The following is a 10,653-nucleotide window of genomic DNA, read 5'->3' as shown; positions in this document are numbered from 1 at the left end:
TAAGTGCAAAGGATACTAAACTATATAATTGTTTTAAAAAAAATGACGTAAATAATCGGCATCCTCGCAAAAAAATACATTAAAAAATCTTTCTACTATGTTTAAATACGAAAGAGAAAAATTATAAATTGGGTGAGACACTTAAAATGATGTCCCTGTATATCAAGCTGGAGATACGTACATCAGGCTGTAGGAGTTATGGTTTGGGAAGGAATAGCATATGGTTGTGAGCAGGTCACCTCCAATATTTGATAGAGGTAATATGACACTAATAGCACAATGTTTACTAACATAGCAAATCTCGTTTTTTTTGGCTGTTAAAAAGATATAGGGGTGAGTCACTTTTGAAAAACACCCGTTATATTGGATGTTAAATATTATGTTAAACAACAAATGATAAGATTATTTATTTGTAAAAGCAATGACTCCCTAAATTGACAAATTAAAAATCAATTAGCTTGAGCCGTCAAAGAAGCCATCGAAAGCCATATTGTATCGATTGCTTGAAGTATATTTTGTGGTAGAATTTACTATAAGGGAGAACAGACCTATAGAATTTTAGTATTACTGAAGTCGTCTTGAGGCAACTTATTCAAATAATACACTTTTTAGTTTACGTATTTTTTTCTGTACTACCAAATCAACAGTATCGGTATATCTGTGGTAAGTTTATTACTAGTTCGTATTTTGAAACTTTCTTTTTCTAAAGACGTATTTTCTATCAATTTTTAACACTATTTTGGTAGATCATGTCCATAATTATTGAATATCTCTATCCTCATGACAAAAAAGCTAAATATTTGGTTTAATTAATATTTGGCATAAACTTCTTTTGCTGGTTTGTGTATATTTTATAATTATTATTCTTTATAAGTTTTACTTAGATATTATATATAGTTACTAGGTATGACACAGTTAGGCCTCCACACTGTTATCCTATGCGCCAATCTCTGTTTTTCAAAAATCTAATTTTGAAGTTAATCTATTAGTTATAATGTTTGTAAATCGTTTATATAAATGTGATAGAAGGGATATATCTTTATAGGGGGATAACTTTCGATATTTGTGTTGACACCTTTTTACCGGCATGTAGGCATTTATTCAGCAGTATACTTGTTGCTTCTCAGTCTTTTTTCGCAGCTTTATCATTTTTGTATCCTTGATTTCCTTCTAGACATCTGTTTTCTGGAATATCTTCTGATCAGACATTCATGTTTTTTTTTATTTGATTTTGGAGTCTGGATGAATATAAGTTGATGTTGAAATCTTCAGCGGTTTTAATGATATCATTTTTGTTTTGTTAATATTGTTGCCATTTTTGCCATCGCGTATTTTCGTTATTTTAGTTCTTCCAATAGAAAGTTTCTTACTCAATATTTTCATAGTACAAGATTTGGGTAGTAGCCTATAATATTGATTGAATTCACATTGGGTATTTCTTCATTTAAAAAAATGTATACCGGGTGCGTCTCAAAAGTGGCTCACCCCTATAACTTTTTTATTTTTTCAGATAAAAAAAAACGAGATTTGGTGTGTTAGTATAAGACATAAATTAGGATTGATTGAAGTATTCAGTTGTTTTTTATCACTTCCTGTTTCACCGGAAATGACTACAACTTTTGATTTTTAAATTGCACCCTCGGTATTTTTTTTACATTATTCGATAGAAAATGACATTCTGAATAGAATGACATAATATGTCAACTTTTGACATTCTCGCTTAATAAAAAAATGTATCTAGAGTGCCATGGCAATGTTAAAAACACTAATTCTTAATCAAGGAACCTTGGAAAAATAGATTTGATCGTCTAATGTTTTTAGTGTCTTGTCCTGGCCAGTTAGAAAATACTCAAATCGTATTTTTAATCATATCTCAATTTTTTCAAATAGAACGAAGGTGGGGGTGGCTCATTAGCACATTTGGAAAAAGCATTTTTTTAAGAATAATTGATCGTGATACCACACACTTGGTATTTCGAGTCAAATTTTTGTTACGAACTGCAGGTTATAATTTCAAATAATCATATGCGAAAATATGAAAAGCATAACATATGATATGTCATTCTATTCAGAGTTTTATTTTATATCGAATAAAGTAAAAAAATACCGAGGGTGCCATTTAAAAATCAAAAGTTGTAGTTATTTCCGGTGAAACAGGAAGTGACCGAAAACAATTAAATACGTCAATCAATCCTAATTTATGTCATATACTAACATACCAAATTTCGTTTTTTAACTGAAAAAATAAAAAAGTTATAGGGGTGAGCCACTTTTGAGACGCACCCGGTATATATTCTCAGAATACAGTATAAACTTGATATGCTTAAAATACATGAAAGAAAGAAGGATTTTTTGAATCTAATATAATTCTTAGTTTTATAGGTTGGTACCAGTACAAAATACAAATTATTATTATATTTATTCACTTTATTCACATTATTATATTTGTTTTTATTCACAGATTTGCGAGTGTCGAATGAGATATGCGTTACTACAATATTGATGGTACGTTCAGAGATGATCCAAATGATATAAATTTCGGTTGGTTCTTAGAGGATATCACTGTAGATGAAGGTATCCCTACTTTTAAAATAAGGAACCAAAAAATTAGAATGCTATCCAATATAGAAAGAAATTCAGAAACTACAATTAAAAAGCTGGATAAGACGAATAAGAAAAATGTGTTTGAAGAGGTAATTAAAAAAATTAGTTTAACGCTATTTTTTTATTATAAATATACTAGTTTCCAAATTTGTTTTTATTTTTTATATTTGAAAAAAAAACCTCATATAAAATAATATAATTATACAGGGTCCTAGAACAGTGCGTCGGGCATCTGTAACACCTATAATAAAGTATTTTAAATTAACGTCGCCTTTTTGTGCTAAGGCTAATCTGGATGAGGCCTACTTTGTTTACACGGAATCCGAACCACGGTCTTTGGCCCCATTATCGTCAATGATCTACCGATTTAGCGAGTGTCTAAATGGACTCTTATGGCGCATTCTCACGACTCGTGTACTTGCCAAACATTTGTAATTGGTATACAGGGTATACATGGTGCGTCGGGCATCTATACAGAATTTCTAAGTTATTTATTATAGGAGCTACGCCGCCGCCGCATTCTCGGCAGACCCTGTATGCCAATAAAAAATACTTGCCAAGTACACTAGTCGTCAGAGCGCGCCTTTACAAGATATCCGATCTCAACCGGCCTCGAGACGGCGCGCCGGCACGACTCGGCGTGAATGAGCAATGTATGTCAATAGATTTTACACTCTTGCCATGAAACAACAACAGCACGACTTTTTCATCATCATCATCATTTTCAGCTTGTTCAACCATTTCCAATTATGGTGTAGCCTCCCTCAAATATTATTTAGAAACTCCCTTTGTAGTTGGGCCCATTGTCAATTGTTGGCTATGCAGGCCCAAGTTATCCCTGCTAATTTCCTAATATCATGATCCCATCTCATCTCTTAATTCCTCGTGGGTATCATGCATAATTTTTGTGATCCATCTATTGTCCGTCCTTCTTGCCAGATGTTCAGTCCATTTCCACTTGAGGGATTTGACTCTGTGGATGACATCTATTACCTGGGTCTTTTGCCGTATCCACTCTACTCTTTTTTTTTTCGGCCTCTCTTGGTTACTCCCGACAGATTAAACTCCTTAAATTAAATGTTAAATAACTACAATATATTCGGCAACAAGGTACTAACTTTCTAGTTATTATCGTTACCAATATTTCTCCATAATTAGCGTACCTTAACGCATATTAAAGTATCTATTATATGGTTTCAATTTCGTTAACTGCATCAGAGAAAATGGTGTATTTAACAGAAATTCACAAAATACATATCTTAAGAGATATTGAGTTTTTGCAAAAAGAACTTACATAGCAGACTATGTCTCTCTTTTTGCACACTTAAATAAAGCACAGAATTTCAAAGAAGTCAACTCAAACCGCAACTTAACAGCAGCAATGGAGGTCATTCTAGACCTAACACCACTGCATATTTTCGTCGGTAGTTATGCCAATGCGACAATGATTGAATGGTCATTGACGAAAACAGTACTGGGGGAATTTTCAGGTCAGTGGCTTGGAACACCCTCGAAAAGAAAATTCCACTTCTCCAACTCCCAGTGGATGACATACCAAGAATTTACAACTTTGAGAAACACCTCACTGTAGTATTGAGTAATAAAAAGGATTGGAAAGAAAAAACGCTTACTCAGCATACAAAAGACCATACCATAAGGTGGTATACTGATGGTTCCAAAACCAAAGCAGGAACAGGGATAGGAGTATTTAGGCCGAAAACTAAATACTCCGAACCAATGGGCACCTACCCCAGTATCCTTCAGGCAGAAATTTACGCTATCGAAAAATGCGTACAATTTATCGTAAATAGGAACTATCAAGATCGACAACTATCGACACAAACCAGCAGGAAATTGCCATCCTATCCGATAGTCAAGCAGCACTAAACGCGATCAACTTAGTAACCATCAATTCGAAGTTGGTCAAAGAACGCCTAAAGAAGCTCAACAAATTAGGCAAAGAAAATAATGTTCTCCTACTCTGGGTGCCTGCTCACCAAGGGATAGAAGACAATGAAGAAGCAAATGATCTAGCTAGGAAAGGAGCGAACACTCCAGTAACTGAACCAGAACCGTTCTGTTTTTCAAACGGGAACCAACTGAAAGCGGAACTGAAGAATCTGGAAAACTCCATCCGTAACTTGGAATGTGTCCTCCAACGGTCTAAGACACCCGAACAAGTTCCTCTTCGGAGAAAATCTTCGATTTTTCTCGTCGTAAGTTCAGAGAATTTTTTTTTTCGAGTTTATTATACCGTTGGAGGATTTCTTTTCCAGGTTACGGATGGAGTCTTCTAGGTTCTTGAGTTCCGCTTTAAGTTGGTTTCCACTTGGAAAGCAAACCGGTTCTGGTCCAGTTAGTGGAGAGTTCCCTCCTTTTCTACCTAGAATGTTTGCTTTTTCATTGCCTTCTGTCCTTTGCTAAATGGGCATCTAGAGTAGAAAGACTTTATTTTCTCTGCCTAATTTGTTCAGCTTCTCTAGGCATTCTTTGACCAACTTCGAATTGATGGTTACTGAGTTGATCACTTTTAGTGCTGCTTGACTATCTAGAAGATGGCTATTTTCTGTTTTCAGTAGTTCCAAAAGATATTTAAACTCGTTTAAATATCTTTGGTAGTTCCTAACCAAAGTACAATATTCTAAAAATGTTTACTAGTAGACTAGAAAAAAAAGAGTTAAATTGGATACGTCAAAATACTAAAATGTTTAAGCTTATAGTTTCAATACTATTTTTTTCAATAGTTTCACAACTATTTCATTTTAATGCATTGATTATTTTACTTTTAGGAACATCGCACAAAGGAAATCGTTAAAATTGAACCAAATGTTATAATAGAAACGCCCATTAGTACTAATATCGATCATCTACTCGCAGTTGAGGGTTTTATCGAAAGTCCAAAAGCAAACTTCTTAAAAGAGCTCAAGAATATTAATATTCCTAGGACAGAGGATCTCATTCGTCTTATTAATCCTATTAATCCCGAAATGAAGGCTTTACTCAACGTTATTAGCTATTCCCGATACCGACGGCTCAATGAAAGAGATACAAGGAATCGCGTTTTAAATAACGTTAACTATAAAGCTACAAACTCCAATCATATCTTGAATGAAGATGGAAACATAAACTTCCACTTAAATTACGATGATAAAAGTGATATTATGCAAGAAATTCGTAACTATAATGAGACGAAAGAAGACAATATGCTGTCGTTGATGATTGAGTTGATAAATACAGGTAAGTGCGATATTATCAGATACGAGCAGAGTCAAAAATATTTGAAGGGTAAGAGGAACAAACCGACGATGTCCATTTTATAGGAATTTTTAAGTAATCAGCTTAATTTGTTGAGATTACCAAGTCCTAAACATATGCTAAATTGTAACTGAATATAACAAACGATGTCCAAATAATAACGCATACAGTAATTTTTTGTGTATCTTTAACACAACCCAACAATAAATACTAAATATTAAAACTATTAAATATTAAATTAATATTATAAAATTACTTTGACAAAATTATAGGTTGACAACTTAAGGTATGATGAGATTAGTCGGGTTTTGCATTTGTACCTGTTCAATTTTAATTTAAAAATAGATGCAGTTTTTTCTAAATTACGTTATGACTTACTTAAAATTCGGATTGTTCAGAATTGATCAAATTTGGCATGTGTATTTACAATACGCAGACCTTTAAGAACCCTTTTTACGACGTCGTTGTAAATTCCATAAGAGAGCCAATATTTCGATAGTTTAAATTTAAAAATCATTCACATGATTACCTTGAAAAGGTTAATTAGACGTAAAGAGTCCTATATGGGTATTTCACCACTGCAAGAAAATCTACAAAATAAAATAGTTATTTTTTTTGTAAACACTGCTGCGTTAATCCAAACGGAAACTACTTGTCAGCAGTTAAATTTACAGATATACATATGTGCCTAACAAACAAAAAAATGCTTAACGTTTCGAAAAGTTTATCCCTTTCCGTCGTCAGAAGCAAAAAAAATACAAATAATAAAGAAAAAAACTATTTAAAATATTTAAATTCAACTATTCGAGAACACTTTAGTTTTTTAAAACATATACATCTACAAAAACCGTTGACGTTCTGTTAAAATGACATTATATCCCCCCCCCCCCAAGTTAGACTTCAAAATTAACAATTACTACCTGATAACAATTACTTAATAGGGTAAAACCAAAAAGCCCCAAACTTTCTGTATGACTATTTTTAATTTTTACGCATGTTATGTTTATTTATGTATGTTATGTTCTTTAAAATCAAAGAAGCGATTGCCATACATTACTAACATTTACAGATGCATGAGCAATACATTTATCTTTATTCGATTGTATTAAAAAAACCTCTTTTATTTTTCTCTTAGTCGCTTCTTTCATTATAATTTTGGCATTATTAAAATTTATTCTGTGCCCTGTGTCCCATGAATGCTGACAAATCTTAGAGATTTGTAAAAATCTCCCTTTCTTAAATAATCTTTATGTTCTTTAATTCGAACATTTAAGGGTCTAGATGTTTCACCAATGTAAAATTTATCGCATTCAAATGGTATTTTGTATATTACATTTCTTGTTTGTTGTTCTGTATTCATTGGTTTAGTATGTGATAAAATGGATGTGTATTTTGTGTTTTGAAAGATGTCCGTATGTTATATTGTTTTCCTATCCTTCTTATTTTTTCCGAAACGCCTCGTATATATATGGAATATTAAGTAAAATTGTGTATTGTTATCATTGTGTCTGTGATTTAGGGTTTGTATTTCGTTTAATGTTTTGTCGATAAAATATGGTGGATATTCGTTTTTTATTAATGTATTTTTTAAGTTGTTTATATATCTCTGTTTATTGAAATGTCGTCTGAACATTTTTGCCTTATCATATAAATAAACTTTTTATAACACTTTTTTTACACTTATACTGTGATTAGATGTAAAATTTAAGTATCTATCTGTGTTTGTGGGTTTTCTGTAAACATCTAAAATTAGTTTATTTGAAACATCTAAAATTAGTTTATTGAAACTTTGACACTAAAACATCAAGAAATGGCAAACGATTACCTCTCTCTACTTCTAAAGTAAATGTTAAGGTAGGTTCGCAAGAATTTATATAATCCAAAAAAATGTATATTTCAGAAAAGTTATGTTGCCATATTGCAAAAATATCATCAACATAACGCAGCCATATTACAGGCTTTTTTGAAAAACTTTATTTTTTAACTTATTTATTGAATTATTTTCAAAATCTTCCATAAAAATATTGCTCAATAAAGGAGAGAGAGCTGATCCCATTGCCATACCAAAATCTTGTTGAAAAAAATCGTTATTTACTTGAAAATAAGTAGTTTTAACACAAAGTGTCAATAATTTCAAAATACTATCTATGTTTAATTTTGTTCTATCTATTAAATGTTGATCTTGTTCTAATCTATCCCTAACTATCTACCGGTATACCCCCCATTAGTGAAAAGACTAACAACCTCAAAACTAACCATTAAACTGTTAGGTGTTAATTTTTGAAATGTTTTCTATATTTTATGTAGGTAATTTTCAGAAGAAAGAATTTGATTTTCCTTCTCAGCATCCTGCAATTGTATTCTCCATGTTCATTTCGAATTAAAAAATGAAGTCAGGGTTGGCTTGGAAATGAAAATCTATGACACCCTCGTCGATTGTAACTTCCAAGCCAACTCTACATTTTTTATCGACCTTACAGTATTCCAATTACTAACTATTACAGATCTGGATAGCAACCTTGGGAATAAGTCTGAATCGAACAGTTCCTATGAAGAAGTTAGTCCGTATGAATACACAAGACCTAAAAGCCCCCATGAAAATTATGATCAGTTTAGAATTGAACGTTATTTTCCAAAACCGAATAATAATTTAGAGACAAGTATGCCAAGATCTGATATTTTAAACAGTATTGGGCTTACCGATAGTTTCGACAGAAGTATTCAAAGTTTCACCATTGAGAGGGACGAGATGTGCATTCAATTAGATGATATTAAAGACAGCTTTTTGGTAAGTTTTAGCAAATATATCCAACTTCTGCTATGGGTAACTTCTACTTTTGTACATAAATTTAGAGGTGCTGGTAAATTATTAACATCTTAGTAAAATCAGGGTCAGACATAGACTTTCTAGTGTATAAATTAAAACCCTTTAATGGATTACAAAAAAGATCTTCAAGATTATTATAATCACTGAACGCTATTGGCAACTTAATACATTCCAAATATTTTGAAGTTAAAAACGTTACATATTATGAAACTTTTATATACAAAAATACTTCAACATTTTTCTATTTTACCAATAATTGGTGTATGTCAAAATAAATTTAGACTAAGATGATGAAAATTATTATAAAACAATGTTACACAGAATGAGTCTTGAATAATTACGAATATTATCAGGGATGCAAAATTTCCAAAAAAAAATGATTTTTGCTTAAATTTTGAGAACCATTGGATCTTTTCTAGATTTTCTTTCTTGTAACTTTAAGCCACATGTTATCATTCTATCAAGAAATAATGTTTTAACTAAAAACTAAAAAAAATCCAAATTCTTTTTATCACAAAATTTCATATTTTCAAAATTTTTTGCGAAAAAACCTTCATAATCGTGTTTCTGGGTTTGGTCCTCCTCCTTCTCCTTCCTATTACTCTATGAGAGTATGGCGGCATTATGATATCTCGTATGTCATTGTGCCTTTCCATGTTGTTCTGTCTTGCGCAGCAGTACTGGCTCTTTGACACTATTACCTATTATCGTCTTATTTGGTCTACCCAACGATTTTGGAGACCTCCCTCTAGGACGTTTCCCGTTCACTTTTCCCTCCAAAATTAGTTTTTCTAGGCCATTGGTGTTCCATATGTGGCCAAAGTATCTTAAATATGATTGATTTATTGATGTTGACAGTCTAGGTTCGATATTCAGTTGTTCGAAAATTGAAATGTTTGTACGGTGAGCTGTGTACGGTATTCGCAGAATCCGTCTATAACACCACATTTTAAAAGCATCGATTTTACGTCGCATTGCCACCTTCAATGTCCAGCTCTCCGAGGCATAAGTGGCAATGGGGAAAATTAGGGCTCTTAGTAGTCTTAGTTTGTTGCTAATTGAAACGGCGGAATCTCTCCATATTTTATTGAATTTGGTCATGGAATTGTGTGCAGTCTTCTTAAAATTCTGAAAAATGGACATATAAAAGATTAATAAAAGTCCCTGACTATTTTTAAAATTTGATTCATAAGCTAAAAATAGTAGAAAGAGTGTTAATTTTATATATCATAAAATATGTCAAAATGATTTTTATTGGGCCTATATATACTGAACTGATTGATATGGCATGAACTTTTCAATAACACAAAAATATTTTTTCTTATTTTGCAAAAGTTTTGGTACGTAATGTTAGGTAAATATTTCTGGTCAAACTGGAAGTGACCGAAATCGATCCTAATTTATATCATATATTAACATACCAAATTTCATTTTTTTATCTAAAGAAATAAAAAAGTTATAGCGGTGAGCCACTTTTGAGAAACACCCGCTATATCTGAAGTGCTGATTTGGTTTTGATATCTAAAAAGATAGTTGGTTTTACTTCAATTGATATTTTTGCTACTTTTTTATGATGATGAGAGAAACTGATTTTAGTCTTGCTTTTTATGCCAGAACAAGACCAAGATCAGTCTCTCTCATCACAAGACTAGCAGAATTGACTAGCAGAAAATTTGACTGGCAGAACTAGCAAGACCAAGAGTAACATTGGATCTGCATGGCCAAGACCAAGACCAACCAGTGAAAGACTTCCGCAAGACCAAGACCAAGCATTTTACATTTTTTTCACGTTTAATGTGATATTAAAAATTACATATTTCTTCAAAATTATTGTTCTAATTAATTAGAAATTTCTTTCTTTAAAGAGTTTTTTTTTATTTGCATTAAATTACTAAAAATATTATTTAATTAGAGATTTTCTATGAAGAAAGTGCATCTATTAAAAATATTTTTAAAATAATGCAAGA

This window comes from Sitophilus oryzae, unplaced genomic scaffold (assembly GCF_002938485.1).
Source record: "Sitophilus oryzae breed Bouriz unplaced genomic scaffold, Soryzae_2.0 scaffold_1583_pilon_pilon, whole genome shotgun sequence".
In the NCBI taxonomy this organism is placed as follows: Eukaryota; Metazoa; Arthropoda; class Insecta; order Coleoptera; family Curculionidae; genus Sitophilus; species Sitophilus oryzae.
The sequence above is the reverse complement of the archived record's forward strand: the minus strand, read 5'-3'. Positions refer to the sequence as shown.